This window comes from Pseudophryne corroboree, chromosome 8 (genome assembly GCF_028390025.1).
Source record: "Pseudophryne corroboree isolate aPseCor3 chromosome 8, aPseCor3.hap2, whole genome shotgun sequence".
Taxonomy (NCBI): Eukaryota; Metazoa; Chordata; class Amphibia; order Anura; family Myobatrachidae; genus Pseudophryne; species Pseudophryne corroboree.
Genome location: NC_086451.1, coordinates 167,135,932 through 167,152,179, shown reverse-complemented (window position 1 = coordinate 167,152,179; position 16,248 = coordinate 167,135,932). Strand labels below are relative to the sequence as shown.

At 41.9% G+C, this 16,248-nt stretch overlaps 1 non-coding gene across 1 annotated transcript; it reads right to left on the bottom strand.

The window, feature by feature from the left end:
* Positions 1-1,130: 1,130 nt before the first annotated feature.
* LOC134952018 (U1 spliceosomal RNA) lies at positions 1,131-1,293 on the bottom strand. The gene has a single exon (XR_010184642.1). It is a non-coding gene; the product is annotated as a U1 spliceosomal RNA (small nuclear RNA).
* Between the last annotated feature and the right edge of the window lie 14,955 nt (positions 1,294-16,248).

Genomic DNA, 16,248 nt, shown 5'->3' with positions numbered 1-16,248 from the left:
CTATGTTTATTTACCCTGTACTTGTCCTATATTGTCGTCAACTGTAAGTTGCTGTTTTCCTGTTTGATTATTTGTTTATGTACTCTGTAATTGGACACTGCGGAACCCTTGTGGCGCCATATAAATAAAGGATAATAATAATAATAAATAATATAATATATAGCAGTACGGTACAGTAGGCCACTGCTCTACCTACCTCTGTGTCGTCAAGTATACTATCCATCCATACCTGTGGTGCATTTTAGAAAAAAACATGTCTCGGCAGAGCAATCTATAAATCCATAATTTTTCAGACAGCAACAGTGGGTATTGTAATAGTCACCCAATCCATCACTTTTATAGGGTTACATGCACCCACATGCTACAGCCTGTCTCAATAATTTTACTGTCACGCTGTGTGTGTTTGTGTTTTTATTTGGGTATTTTTTGTAGTTGTAGAACTACAGGTACCAGCAAGCCCGTTATTTCCCTGCCTGCTGGTACTTGAGGTTCTCCAAGTACCAGCAAGCGGGGGAGGCTTGCTGGGCCTTGTAGTTCTACAAAAAAAAAAAAATATTCTTTTTTTACACACATGGCTATCAGCCCGGCACCCACCACCCAGGGGTGCTGGGGACAGCCTCGGGCTTCACCTCTGGCCCTTGGGTGCCTCGAGGGGAGGAACCTCTTGATTTAAGGGGTCCCCACTCCTCCAGGGAACCCCGGCCAGGGGTGACTAGTTGGAGCGGTAATGCCAGGGCCGCAGGGACCTACATCTGCATATGAAAAGAGAAAAGGGGCGTGCAGGGCATGGCAGCCTTTTGCGGCGCTTGGATGACCCCTAGTTCGCATTAAACACCTCCACCCTCCTTCGGTGTGGGGCTCATGTTGGCTATGCCCCAGCCCCTGAAGCATTCAAGCTGATTTCTTGCAGCAGCTGGGCACTGTAACAGCTCCAGAGCTGATCTGTAAGGCAAGTAAAAGGGTGTGGGCCCTGCAGCACTACCTGTAGTTCGCATTGTGCGTTGGAAGGCACAAATTAAGCAGACGGGAGAAGTCAGGATAGTGCGCAAGGGCACAGAAGGGAGCGGCTCAAGAAAAGAGAAGTGGAAACAGACAGCAAACTAGGCTGGAGAGAGACCTGAGACAAAGAGATCTGAATTATACGAGAGCCGACCAGGGGAAACACAAATTATGCAGTCAAGTTTCCCACATTTGGGGAAATCGCAGGAGCAGCACACCCAGAGTGCAATGGGTGAGCCTTGCCCTGGGAGAAGCACCTTCATGATCATAGTATCTCACCTGGCAGGTAAGTAGGAGTTGGGCTAGAGCTGGGGAGGGTCGCTGCTCGGGCACCCCCCTGTCAAGTGAAGGAGATCCAACTGAGGCAGCACAAGGAAACTCTCGAAACGAAGAACACTAGAATGAAAATTTTAAAGCCTCCTGTTAGTGCTTCATCTACACGGTATAGCCCTGAATATTTCAATGCGCAGCTCTTTGCAAAAGAGAGATATTGGCAAGGAAAAGCTGTCTTGTACCTTTGCATTTTTCTCCCAAACGAAGGACACTAGAAAGAAAATTTTAAAGCCTCCTGTTAGGCCATCATCTACACGACATAGCCCTGAATTTTCCAATGCGTAGCTCTTTGCAAAAGAGAGATATTGGCAAGGAAAAGCTGTCTTGTACCTTTGCATTTTTCTCCCAAACGAAGGACACTAGAAAGAAAATTTAAAAGCCTCCTGTTAGGCCATCATCTACACGGCATAGCCCTGAATTTTCCAATGCACAGCTCTCTGCAAAAGAGAGATATTGGCAAGGAAAAGCTGTCTTGTACCATTGGATTTTTCTCCCAAACGAAGGACACTAGAATGAAAATTTTAAAGCCTCCTGTTAGTGCTTCATCTACACGGTATTGCCCTGAATTTTCCAATGCGTAGCTCTTTGCAAAAGAGAGATATTGGCAAGGAAAAGCTGTCTTGTACCTTTGCATTTTTCTCACAAACGAAGGACACTAGAAAGAAAATTTTAAAGCCTCCTGTTAGGCCATCATCTACACGGCATAGCCCTGAATTTTCCAATGCGCAGCTCTTTGCAAAAGAGAGATATTGGCAAGGAAAAGCTGTCTTGTACCTTTGCATTTTTCTCCCAAACGAAGGACACTAGAAAGAAAATTTTAAAGCCTCCTGTTAGGCCATCATCTACACGGCATAGCCCTGAATTTTCCAATGCGCAGCTCTTTGCAAAAGAGAGATATTGGCAAGGAAAAGCTGTCTTGTACCATTGGATTTTTCTCCCAAACGAAGGACACTAGAATGAAAATTTTAAAGCCTCCTGTTAGTGCTTCATCTACACGGTATAGCCCTGAATTTTCCAATGCGCAGCTCTTTGCAAAAGAGAGATATTGGCAAGGAAAAGCTGTCTTGTACCTTTGCATTTTTCTCCCAAACGAAGGACACTAGAAAGAAAATTTTAAAGCCTCCTGTTAGGCCATCATCTACACGGCATAGCCCTGAATTTTCCAATGCGCAGCTCTTTGCAAAAGAGAGATATTGGCAAGGAAAAGCTGTCTTGTACCTTTGCATTTTTCTCCCAAACGAAGGACACTAGAATGAAAATTTTAAAGCCTCCTGTTAGTGCTTCATCTACACGGTATAGCCCTGAATTTTCCAATGCGCAGCTCTTTGCAAAAGAGAGATATTGGCAAGGAAAAGCTGTCTTGTACCTTTGCATTTTTCTCCCAAACGAAGGACACTAGAAAGAAAATTTTAAAGCCTCCTGTTAGGCCATCATCTACACGGCATAGCCCTGAATTTTCCAATACGCAGCTCTTTGCAAAAGAGAGATATTGGCAAGGAAAAGCTGTCTTGTACCTTTGCATTTTTCTCCCAAACGAAGGACACTAGAATGAAAATTTTAAAGCCTCCTGTTAGTGCTTCATCTACACGGTATAGCCCTGAATTTTCCAATGCGCAGCTCTTTGCAAAAGAGAGATATTGGCAAGGAAAAGCTGTCTTGTACCTTTGCATTTTTCTCCCAAACGAAGGACACTAGAAAGAAAATTTTAAAGCCTCCTGTTAGGCCATCATCTACACGGCATAGCCCTGAATTTTCCAATGCGCAGCTCTTTGCAAAAGAGAGATATTGGCAAGGAAAAGCTGTCTTGTACCTTTGCATTTTTCTCCCAAACGAAGGACACTAGAAAGAAAATTTTAAAGCCTCCTGTTAGGGCTTCATCTACACGGTATAGCCCTGAATTTTCCAATGCGCAGCTCTTTGCAAAAGAGAGATATTGGCAAGGAAAAGCTGTCTTGCACCTTTGCATTTTTCTCCCAAACGAAGGACACTAGAAAGAAAATTTTAAAGCCTCCTGTTAGGCCATCATCTACCCGGCATAGCCCTGAATTTTCCAATACGCAGCTCTTTGCAAAAGAGAGATATTGGCAAGGAAAAGCTGTCTTGTACCTTTGCATTTTTCTCCCAAACGAAGGACACTAGAAAGAAAATTTTAAAGCCTCCTGTTAGGCCATCATCTACATGGCATAGCCCTGAATTTTCCAATGCGCAGCTCTTTGCAAAAGAGAGATATTGGCAAGGAAAAGCTGTCTTGTACCTTTGCATTTTTCTCCCAAACGAAGGACACTAGAAAGAAAATTTTAAAGCCTCCTGTTAGGCCATCATCTACACGGCATAGCCCTGAATTTTCCAATGCGCAGCTCTTTGCAAAAGAGAGATATTGGCAAGGAAAAGCTGTCTTGTACCATTGGATTTTTCTCCCAAACGAAGGACACTAGAATGAAAATTTTAAAGCCTCCTGTTAGTGCTTCATCTACACGGTATAGCCCTGAATTTTCCAATGCGTAGCTCTTTGCAAAAGAGAGATATTGGCAAGGAAAAGCTGTCTTGTACCTTTGCATTTTTCTCACAAACTAAGGACACTAGAACTAAAATTTTAAAGCCTCCTGTTAGGCCATCATCTACACGGCATAGCCCTGAATTTTCCAATGCGCAGCTCTTTGCAAAAGAGAGATATTGGCAAGGAAAAGCTGTCTTGTACCTTTGCATTTTTCTCCCAAACGAAGGACACTAGAAAGAAAATTTTAAAGCCTCCTGTTAGGCCATCATCTACACGGCATAGCCCTGAATTTTCCAATGCGCAGCTCTTTGCAAAAGAGAGATATTGGCAAGGAAAAGCTGTCTTGTACCATTGGATTTTTCTCCCAAACGAAGGACACTAGAATGAAAATTTTAAAGCCTCCTGTTAGTGCTTCATCTACACGGTATAGCCCTGAATTTTCCAATGCGTAGCTCTTTGCAAAAGAGAGATATTGGCAAGGAAAAGCTGTCTTGTACCTTTGCATTTTTCTCCCAAACGAAGGACACTAGAAAGAAAATTTTAAAGCCTCCTGTTAGGCCATCATCTACACGGCATAGCCCTGAATTTTCCAATGCGCAGCTCTTTGCAAAAGAGAGATATTGGCAAGGAAAAGCTGTCTTGTACCTTTGCATTTTTCTCCCAAACGAAGGACACTAGAAAGAAAATTTTAAAGTCTCCTGTTAGGCCATCATCTACACGGCATAGCCCTGAATTTTCCAATGCGCAGCTCTTTGCAAAAGAGAGATATTGGCAAGGAAAAGCTGTCTTGTACCTTTGCATTTTTCTCCCAAACGAAGGACACTAGAAAGAAAATTTTAAAGCCTCCTGTTAGGCCATCATCTACACGGCATAGCCCTGAATTTTCCAATGCGCAGCTCTTTGCAAAAGAGAGATATTGGCAAGGAAAAGCTGTCTTGTACCATTGGATTTTTCTCCCAAACGAAGGACACTAGAATGAAAATTTTAAAGCCTCCTGTTAGTGCTTTATCTACACGGTATAGCCCTGAATTTTCCAATGCGTAGCTCTTTGCAAAATAGAGATATTGGCAAGGAAAAGCTGTCTTGTACCTTTGCATTTTTCTCCCAAACGAAGGACACTAGAATGAAAATTTTAAAGCCTCCTGTTAGTGCTTCATCTACACGGTATAGCCCTGAATTTTCCAATGCGCAGCTCTTTGCAAAAGAGAGATATTGGCAAGGGAAAGCTGTCTTGTACCTTTGCATTTTTCTCCCAAACGAAGGACACTAGAATGAAAATTTTAAAGCCTCCTGTTAGGGCTTCATCTACATGGCATAGCCCTGAATTTTCCAATGCGCAGCTCTTTGCAAAAGAGAGATATTGGCAAGGAAAAGCTGTCTTGTACCTTTGCATTTTTCTCCCAAACGAAGGACACAAGAAATACAATTTTAAAGCCTCCTGTTAGGACATCATCTACACGGCATAGCCCTGAATTTTCCAATGCGCAGCTCTTTGCAAAAGAGAGATATTGGCAAGGAAAAGCTGTCTTGTACCTTTGCATTTTTCTCCCAAACGAAGGACACTAGAAAGAAAATTTTAAAGCCTCCTGTTAGGCCATCATCTACACGGCATAGCCCTGAATTTTCCAATGCGCAGCTCTTTGCAAAAGAGAGATATTGGCAAGGAAAAGCTGTCTTGTACTTTTGCATTTTTCTCCCAAACGAAGGACACTAGAAAGAAAATTTCAAAGCCTCCTGTTAGGCCATCATCTACACGGCATAGCCCTGAATTTTCCAATGCGCAGCTCTTTGCAAAAGAGAGATATTGGCAAGGAAAAGCTGTCTTGTACCATTGGATTTTTCTCCCAAACGAAGGACACTAGAATGAAAATTTTAAAGCCTCCTGTTAGTGCTTCATCTACACGGTATAGCCCTGAATTTTCCAATGCGTAGCTCTTTGCAAAAGAGAGATATTGGCAAGGAAAAGCTGTCTTGTACCTTTGCATTTTTCTCCCAAACGAAGGACACTAGAAAGAAAATTTTAAAGCCTCCTGTTAGGCCATCATCTACACGGCATAGCCCTGAATTTTCCAATGCGCAGCTCTTTGCAAAAGAGAGATATTGGCAAGGAAAAGCTGTCTTGTACCTTTGCATTTTTCTCCCAAACGAAGGACACTAGAATGAAAATTTTAAAGCCTCCTGTTAGTGCTTCATCTACACGGTATAGCCCTGAATTTTCCAATGCGCAGTTCTTTGCAAAAGAGAGATATTGGCAAGGAAAAGCTGTCTTGTACCTTTGCATTTTTCTCCCAAACGAAGGACACTAGAAAGAAAATTTTAAAGCCTCCTGTTAGGCCATCATCTACACGGCATAGCCCTGAATTTTCCAATACGCAGCTCTTTGCAAAAGAGAGATATTGGCAAGGAAAAGCTGTCTTGTACCTTTGCATTTTTCTCCCAAACGAAGGACACTAGAATGAAAATTTTAAAGCCTCCTGTTAGTGCTTCATCTACACGGTATAGCCCTGAATTTTCCAATGCGCAGCTCTTTGCAAAAGAGAGATATTGGCAAGGAAAAGCTGTCTTATACCATTGGATTTTTCTCCCAAACGAAGGACACTAAAATGAAAATTTTAAAGCCTCCTGTTAGTGCTTCATCTACACGGTATAGCCCTGAATTTTCCAATGCGCAGCTCTTTGCAAAAGAGAGATATTGGCAAGGAAAAGCTGTCTTGTACCTTTGCATTTTTCTCCCAAACGAAGGACACTAGAAAGAAAATTTTAAAGCCTCCTGTTAGGCCATCATCTACACGGCATAGCCCTGAATTTTCCAATGCGCAGCTCTTTGCAAAAGAGAGATATTGGCAAGGGAAAGCTGTCTTGTACCTTTGCATTTTTCTCCCAAACGAAGGACACTAGAATGAAAATTTTAAAGCCTCCTGTTAGGGCTTCATCTACATGGCATAGCCCTGAATTTTCCAATGCGCAGCTCTTTGCAAAAGAGAGATATTGGCAAGGAAAAGCTGTCTTGTACCTTTGCATTTTTCTCCCAAACGAAGGACACTAGAAAGAAAATTTTAAAGCCTCCTGTTAGGGCTTCATCTACACGGTATAGCCCTGAATTTTCCAATGCGCAGCTCTTTGCAAAAGAGAGATATTGGCAAGGAAAAGCTGTCTTGCACCTTTGCATTTTTATCCCAAACGAAGGACACTAGAAAGAAAATTTTAAAGCCTCCTGTTAGGCCATCATCTACCCGGCATAGCCCTGAATTTTCCAATACGCAGCTCTTTGCAAAAGAGAGATATTGGCAAGGAAAAGCTGTCTTGTACCTTTGCATTTTTCTCCCAAACGAAGGACACTAGAAAGAAAATTTTAAAGCCTCCTGTTAGGCCATCATCTACATGGCATAGCCCTGAATTTTCCAATGCGCAGCTCTTTGCAAAAGAGAGATATTGGCAAGGAAAAGCTGTCTTGTACCTTTGCATTTTTCTCCCAAACGAAGGACACTAGAAAGAAAATTTTAAAGCCTCCTGTTAGGCCATCATCTACACGGCATAGCCCTGAATTTTCCAATGCGCAGCTCTTTGCAAAAGAGAGATATTGGCAAGGAAAAGCTGTCTTGTACCATTGGATTTTTCTCCCAAACGAAGGACACTAGAATGAAAATTTTAAAGCCTCCTGTTAGTGCTTCATCTACACGGTATAGCCCTGAATTTTCCAATGCGTAGCTCTTTGCAAAAGAGAGATATTGGCAAGGAAAAGCTGTCTTGTACCTTTGCATTTTTCTCACAAACGAAGGACACTAGAAATAAAATTTTAAAGCCTCCTGTTAGGCCATCATCTACACGGCATAGCCCTGAATTTTCCAATGCGCAGCTCTTTGCAAAAGAGAGATATTGGCAAGGAAAAGCTGTCTTGTACCTTTGCATTTTTCTCCCAAACGAAGGACACTAGAAAGAAATTTTTAAAGCCTCCTGTTAGGCCATCATCTACACGGCATAGCCCTGAATTTTCCAATGCGCAGCTCTTTGCAAAAGAGAGATATTGGCAAGGAAAAGCTGTCTTGTACCTTTGCATTTTTCTCCCAAACGAAGGACACTAGAAAGAAAATTTTAAAGCCTCCTGTTAGGCCATCATCTACACGGCATAGCCCTGAATTTTCCAATGCGCAGCTCTTTGCAAAAGAGAGATATTGGCAAGGAAAAGCTGTCTTGTACCATTGGATTTTTCTCCCAAACGAAGGACACTAGAATGAAAATTTTAAAGCCTCCTGTTAGTGCTTCATCTACACGGTATAGCCCTGAATTTTCCAATGCGTAGCTCTTTGCAAAAGAGAGATATTGGCAAGGAAAAGCTGTCTTGTACCTTTGCATTTTTCTCCCAAACGAAGGACACTAGAAAGAAAATTTTAAAGCCTCCTGTTAGGCCATCATCTACACGGCATAGCCCTGAATTTTCCAATGCGCAGCTCTTTGCAAAAGAGAGATATTGGCAAGGAAAAGCTGTCTTGTACCTTTGCATTTTTCTCCCAAACGAAGGACACTAGAAATAAAATTTTAAAGCCTCCTGTTAGGCCATCATCTACACGGCATAGCCCTGAATTTTCCAATGCGCAGCTCTTTGCAAAAGAGAGATATTGGCAAGGAAAAGCTGTCTTGTACCTTTGCATTTTTCTCCCAAACGAAGGACACTAGAAAGAAAATTTTAAAGCCTCCTGTTAGGGCTTCATCTACACGGTATAGCCCTGAATTTTCCAATGCGCAGCTCTTTGCAAAAGAGAGATATTGGCAAGGAAAATCTGTCTTGTACTTTTTCATTTTTCTCCCAAACGAAGGACACTAGAAAGAAAATTTTAAAGCCTCCTGTTAGGCCATCATCTACACGGCATAGCCCTGAATTTTTCAATGCGCAGCTCTTTGCAAAAGAGAGATATTGGCAAGGAAAAGCTGTCTTGTACCATTGGATTTTTCTCCCAAACGAAGGACACTAGAATGAAAATTTTAAAGCCTCCTGTTAGTGATTTATCTACACGGTATAGCCCTGAATTTTCCAATGCGTAGCTCTTTGCAAAAGAGAGATATTGGCAAGGAAAAGCTGTCTTGTACCTTTGCATTTTTCTCCCAAACGAAGGACACTAGAAAGAAAATTTTAAAGCCTCCTGTTAGGCCATCATCTACACGGCATAGCCCTGAATTTTCCAATGCGCAGCTCTTTGCAAAAGAGAGATATTGGCAAGGAAAAGCTGTCTTGTACCTTTGCATTTTTCTCCCAAACGAAGGACACTAGAAAGAAAATTTTAAAGCCTCCTGTTAGGCCATCATCTACACGGCATAGCCCTGAATTTTCCAATGCGCAGCTCTTTGCAAAAGAGAGATATTGGCAAGGAAAAGCTGTCTTGTACCATTGGATTTTTCTCCCAAACGAAGGACACTAGAATGAAAATTTTAAAGCCTCCTGTTAGTGCTTCATCTACACGGTATAGCCCTGAATTTTCCAATGCGTAGCTCTTTGCAAAAGAGAGATATTGGCAAGGAAAAGCTGTCTTGTACCTTTGCATTTTTCTCCCAAACGAAGGACACTAGAATGAAAATTTTAAAGCCTCCTGTTAGTGCTTCATCTACACGGTATAGCCCTGAATTTTCCAATGCGTAGCTCTTTGCAAAAGAGAGATATTGGCAAGGAAAAGCTGTCTGGTACCTTTGCATTTTTCTCCCAAACGAAGGACACTAGAAATAAAATTTTAAAGCCTCCTGTTAGGCCATCATCTACACGGCATAGCCCTGAATTTTCCAATGCGCAGCTCTTTGCAAAAGAGAGATATTGGCAAGGAAAAGCTGTCTTGTACCTTTGCATTTTTCTCCCAAACGAAGGACACTAGAAAGAAAATTTTAAAGCCTCCTGTTAGGCCATCATCTACACGGCATAGCCCTGAATTTTCCAATGCGCAGCTCTTTGCAAAAGAGAGATATTGGCAAGGAAAAGCTGTCTTGTACCATTGGATTTTTCTCCCAAACGAAGGACACTAGAATGAAAATTTTAAAGCCTCCTGTTAGTGCTTGATCTACACGGTATAGCCCTGAATTTTCCAATGCGTAGCTCTTTGCAAAAGAGAGATATTGGCAAGGAAAAGCTGTCTTGTACCTTTGCATTTTTCTCACAAACGAAGGACACTAGAAATAAAATTTTAAAGCCTCCTGTTAGGCCATCATCTACACGGCATAGCCCTGAATTTTCCAATGCGCAGCTCTTTGCAAAAGAGAGATATTGGCAAGGAAAAGCTGTCTTGTACCTTTGCATTTTTCTCCCAAACGAAGGACACGAGAAAGAAATTTTTAAAGCCTCCTGTTAGGCCATCATCTACACGGCATAGCCCTGAATTTTCCAATGCGCAGCTCTTTGCAAAAGAGAGATATTGGCAAGGAAAAGCTGTCTTGTACCATTGGATTTTTCTCCCAAACGAAGGACACTAGAATGAAAATTTTAAAGCCTCCTGTTAGTGCTTCATCTACACGGTATAGCCCTGAATTTTCCAATGCGTAGCTCTTTGCAAAAGAGAGATATTGGCAAGGAAAAGCTGTCTTGTACCTTTGCATTTTTCTCCCAAACGAAGGACACTAGAAAGAAAATTTTAAAGCCTCCTGTTAGGCCATCATCTACACGGCATAGCCCTGAATTTTCCAATGCGCAGCTCTTTGCAAAAGAGAGATATTGGCAAGGAAAAGCTGTCTTGTACCTTTGCATTTTTCTCCCAAACGAAGGACACTAGAAATAAAATTTTAAAGCCTCCTGTTAGGCCATCATCTACACGGCATAGCCCTGAATTTTCCAATGCGCAGCTCTTTGCAAAAGAGAGATATTGGCAAGGAAAAGCTGTCTTGTACCTTTGCATTTTTCTCCCAAACGAAGGACACTAGAAAGAAAATTTTAAAGCCTCCTGTTAGGGCTTCATCTACACGGTATAGCCCTGAATTTTCCAATGCGCAGCTCTTTGCAAAAGAGAGATATTGGCAAGGAAAATCTGTCTTGTACTTTTTCATTTTTCTCCCAAACGAAGGACACAAGAAAGAAAATTTTAAAGCCTCCTGTTACGCCATCATCTACACGGTATAGCCCTGAATTTTCCAATGCGCAGCTCTTTGCAAAAGAGAGATATTGGCAAGGAAAAGCTGTCTTGCACCTTTGCATTTTTCTCCCAAACGAAGGACACTAGAAAGAAAATTTTAAAGCCTCCTGTTAGGCCATCATCTACCCGGCATAGCCCTGAATTTTCCAATACGCAGCTCTTTGCAAAAGAGAGATATTGGCAAGGAAAAGCTGTCTTGTACCTTTGCATTTTTCTCCCAAACGAAGGACACTAGAAAGAAAATTTTAAAGCCTCCTGTTAGGGCTTCATCTACACGGTATAGCCCTGAATTTTCCAATGCGCAGCTCTTTGCAAAAGAGAGATATTGGCAAGGAAAAGCTGTCTTGTACCTTTGCATTTTTCTCCCAAACGAAGGACACTAGAAAGAAAATTTTAAAGCCTCCTGTTAGGCCATCATCTACATGGCATAGCCCTGAATTTTCCAATGCGCAGCTCTTTGCAAAAGAGAGATATTGGCAAGGAAAAGCTGTCTTGTACCTTTGCATTTTTCTCCCAAACGAAGGACACTAGAAAGAAAATTTTAAAGCCTCCTGTTAGGCCATCATCTACACGGCATAGCCCTGAATTTTCCAATGCGCAGCTCTTTGCAAAAGAGAGATATTGGCAAGGAAAAGCTGTCTTGTACCATTGGATTTTTCTCCCAAACGAAGGACACTAGAATGAAAATTTTAAAGCCTCCTGTTAGTGATTTATCTACACGGTATAGCCCTGAATTTTCCAATGCGTAGCTCTTTGCAAAAGAGAGATATTGGCAAGGAAAAGCTGTCTTGTACCTTTGCATTTTTCTCCCAAACGAAGGACACTAGAAAGAAAATTTTAAAGCCTCCTGTTAGGCCATCATCTACACGGCATAGCCCTGAATTTTCCAATGCGCAGCTCTTTGCAAAAGAGAGATATTGGCAAGGAAAAGCTGTCTTGTACCTTTGCATTTTTCTCCCAAACGAAGGACACTAGAAAGAAAATTTTAAAGCCTCCTGTTAGGCCATCATCTACACGGCATAGCCCTGAATTTTCCAATGCGCAGCTCTTTGCAAAAGAGAGATATTGGCAAGGAAAAGCTGTCTTGTACCATTGGATTTTTCTCCCAAACGAAGGACACTAGAATGAAAATTTTAAAGCCTCCTGTTAGTGCTTCATCTACACGGTATAGCCCTGAATTTTCCAATGCGTAGCTCTTTGCAAAAGAGAGATATTGGCAAGGAAAAGCTGTCTTGTACCTTTGCATTTTTCTCCCAAACGAAGGACACTAGAAAGAAAATGTTAAAGCCTCCTGTTAGGCCATCATCTACACGGCATAGCCCTGAATTTTCCAATACGCAGCTCTTTGCAAAAGAGAGATATTGGCAAGGAAAAGCTGTCTTGTACCTTTGCATTTTTCTCCCAAACGAAGGACACTAGAATGAAAATTTTAAAGCCTCCTGTTAGGGCTTCATCTACACGGTATAGCCCTGAATTTTCCAATGCGCAGCTCTTTGCAAAAGAGAGATATTGGCAAGGAAAAGCTGTCTTGCACCTTTGCATTTTTCTCCCAAACGAAGGACACTAGAAAGAAAATTTTAAAGCCTCCTGTTAGGCCATCATCTACCCGGCATAGCCCTGAATTTTCCAATACGCAGCTCTTTGCAAAAGAGAGATATTGGCAAGGAAAAGCTGTCTTGTACCTTTGCATTTTTCTCCCAAACGAAGGACACTAGAAAGAAAATTTTAAAGCCTCCTGTTAGGCCATCATCTACACGGCATAGCCCTGAATTTTCCAATGCGCAGCTCTTTGCAAAAGAGAGATATTGGCAAGGAAAAGCTGTCTTGTACCTTTGCATTTTTCTCCCAAACGAAGGACACTAGAAAGAAAATTTTAAAGCCTCCTGTTAGGGCTTCATCTACACGGTATAGCCCTGCATTTTCCAATGCGCAGCTCTTTGCAAAAGAGAGATATTGGCAAGGAAAATCTGTCTTGTACTTTTGCATTTTTCTCCCAAAAGAAGGACACTAGAAAGAAAATTTTAAAGCCTCCTGTTAGGCCATCATCTACACGGCATAGCCCTGAATTTTCCAATGCGCAGCTCTTAGCAAAAGAGAGATATTGGCAAGGAAAAGCTGTCTTGTACCTTTGCATTTTTCTCCCAAACGAAGGACACTAGAAAGAAAATTTTAAAGCCTCCTGTTAGGCCATCATCTACACGGCATAGCCCTGAATTTTCCAATGCGCAGCTTTGTGCAAAAGAGAGATATTGGCAAGGAAAAGCTGTCTTGTACCATTGGATTTTTCTCCCAAACGAAGGACACTAGAATGAAAATTTTAAAGCCTCCTGTTAGGCCATCATCTACACGGCATAGCCCTGAATTTTCCAATGCGCAGCTCTTTGCAAAAGAGAGATATTGGCAAGGAAAAGCTGTCTTGTACCTTTGCATTTTTCTCCCAAACGAAGGACACTAGAAAGAAAATTTTAAAGCCTCCTGTTAGGCCATCATCTACACGGCATAGCCCTGAATTTTCCAATGCGCAGCTCTTTGCAAAAGAGAGATATTGGCAAGGAAAAGCTGTCTTGTACCTGTGCATTTTTCTCCCAAACGAAGGACACTAGAAAGAAAATTTTAAAGCCTCCTGTTAGGCCATCATCTACACGGCATAGCCCTGAATTTTCCAATGCGCAGCTCTTTGCAAAAGAGAGATATTGGCAAGGAAAAGCTGTCTTGTACCTTTGCATTTTTCTCCCAAACGAAGGACACTAGAAAGAAAATTTTAAAGCCTCCTGTTAGGCCATCATCTACACGGCATAGCCCTGAATTTTCCAATGCGCAGCTCTTTGCAAAAGAGAGATATTGGCAAGGAAAAGCTGTCTTGTACCTTTGCATTTTTCTCCCAAACGAAGGACACTAGAAAGAAAATTTTAAAGCCTCCTGTTAGGCCATCATCTACACGGCATAGCCCTGAATGTTCCAATGCGCAGCTCTTTGCAAAAGAGAGATATTGGCAAGGAAAAGCTGTCTTGTACCTTTGCATTTTTCTCCCAAACGAAGGACACTAGAAAGAAAATTTTAAAGCCTCCTGTTAGGCCATCATCTACACGGCATAGCCCTGAATTTTCCAATGCGCAGCTCTTTGCAAAAGAGAGATATTGGCAAGGAAAAGCTGTCTTGTACCTTTGCATTTTTCTCCCAAACGAAGGACACTAGAAAGAAAATTTTAAAGCCTCCTGGTAGGTCATCATCTACACGGCATAGCCCTGAATTTTCCAATGCGCAGCTCTTTGCAAAAGAGAGATATTGGCAAGGAAAAGCTGTCTTGTACCTTTGCATTTTTCTCCCAAACGAAGGACACTAGAAAGAAAATTTTAAAGCCTCCTGTTAGGCCATCATCTACACGGCATAGCCCTGAATTTTCCAATGCGCAGCTCTTTGCAAAAGAGAGATATTGGCAAGGAAAAGCTGTCTTGTACCTGTGCATTTTTCTCCCAAACGAAGGACACTAGAAAGAAAATTTTAAAGCCTCCTGTTAGGCCATCATCTACACGGCATAGCCCTGAATTTTCCAATGCGCAGCTCTTTGCAAAAGAGAGATATTGGCAAGGAAAAGCTGTCTTGTACCATTGGATTTTTCTCCCAAACGAAGGACACTAGAATGAAAATTTTAAAGCCTCCTGTTAGGCCATCATCTACACGGCATAGCCCTGAATTTTCCAATGCGCAGCTCTTTGCAAAAGAGAGATATTGGCAAGGAAAAGCTGTCTTGTACCTTTGCATTTTTCTCCCAAACGAAGGACACTAGAAAGAAAATTTTAAAGCCTCCTGTTAGGCCATCATCTACACGGCATAGCCCTGAATTTTCCAATGCACAGCTCTTTGCAAAAGAGAGATATTGGCAAGGAAAAGCTGTCTTGTACCTTTGCATTTTTCTCCCAAACGAAGGACACTAGAAAGAAAATTTTAAAGCCTCCTGTTAGGCCATCATCTACACGGCATAGCCCTGAATTTTCCAATGCACAGCTCTTTGCAAAAGAGAGATATTGGCAAGGAAAAGCTGTCTTGTACCTTTGCATTTTTCTCCCAAACGAAGGACACTAGAAAGAAAATTTTAAAGCCTCCTGTTAGGCCATCATCTACACGGCATAGCCCTGAATTTTCCAATGCGCAGCTCTTTGCAAAAGAGAGATATTGGCAAGGAAAAGCTGTCTTGTACCTTTGCATTTTTCTCCCAAACGAAGGACACTAGAAAGAAAATTTTAAAGCCTCCTGTTAGGCCATCATCTACACGGCATAGCCCTGAATTTTCCAATGCGCAGCTTTGTGCAAAAGAGAGATATTGGCAAGGAAAAGCTGTCTTGTACCATTGGATTTTTCTCCCAAACGAAGGACACTAGAATGAAAATTTTAAAGCCTCCTGTTAGGCCATCATCTACACGGCATAGCCCTGAATTTTCCAATGCGCAGCTCTTTGCAAAAGAGAGATATTGGCAAGGAAAAGCTGTCTTGTACCTTTGCATTTTTCTCCCAAACGAAGGACACTAGAAAGAAAATTTTAAAGCCTCCTGTTAGGCCATCATCTACACGGCATAGCCCTGAATTTTCCAATGCACAGCTCTTTGCAAAAGAGAGATATTGGCAAGGAAAAGCTGTCTTGTACCTTTGCATTTTTCTCCCAAACGAAGGACACTAGAAAGAAAATTTTAAAGCCTCCTGTTAGGCCATCATCTACACGGCATAGCCCTGAATTTTCCAATGCGCAGCTCTTTGCAAAAGAGAGATATTGGCAAGGAAAAGCTGTCTTGTACCTTTGCATTTTTCTCCCAAACGAAGGACACTAGAAAGAAAATTTTAAAGCCTCCTGTTAGGCCATCATCTACACGGCATAGCCCTGAATTTTCCAATGCGCAGCTCTTTGCAAAAGAGAGATATTGGCAAGGAAAAGCTGTCTTGTACCTTTGCATTTTTCTCCCAAACGAAGGACACTAGAAAGAAAATTTTAAAGCCTCCTGTTAGGCCATCATCTACACGGCATAGCCCTGAATTTTCCAATGCGCAGCTCTTTGCAAAAGAGAGATATTGGCAAGGAAAAGCTGTCTTGTACCTTTGCATTTTTCTCCCAAACGAAGGACACTAGAAAGAAAATTTTAAAGCCTCCTGTTAGGCCATCATCTACACGGCATAGCCCTGAATTTTCCAATGCGCAGCTCTTTGCAAAAGAGAGATATTAGCAAGGAAAAGCTGTCTTGTACCTTTGCATTTTTCTCCCAAACGAAGGACACTAGAAAGAAAATTTTAAAGCCTCCTGTTAGGCCATCATCTACACGGCATAGC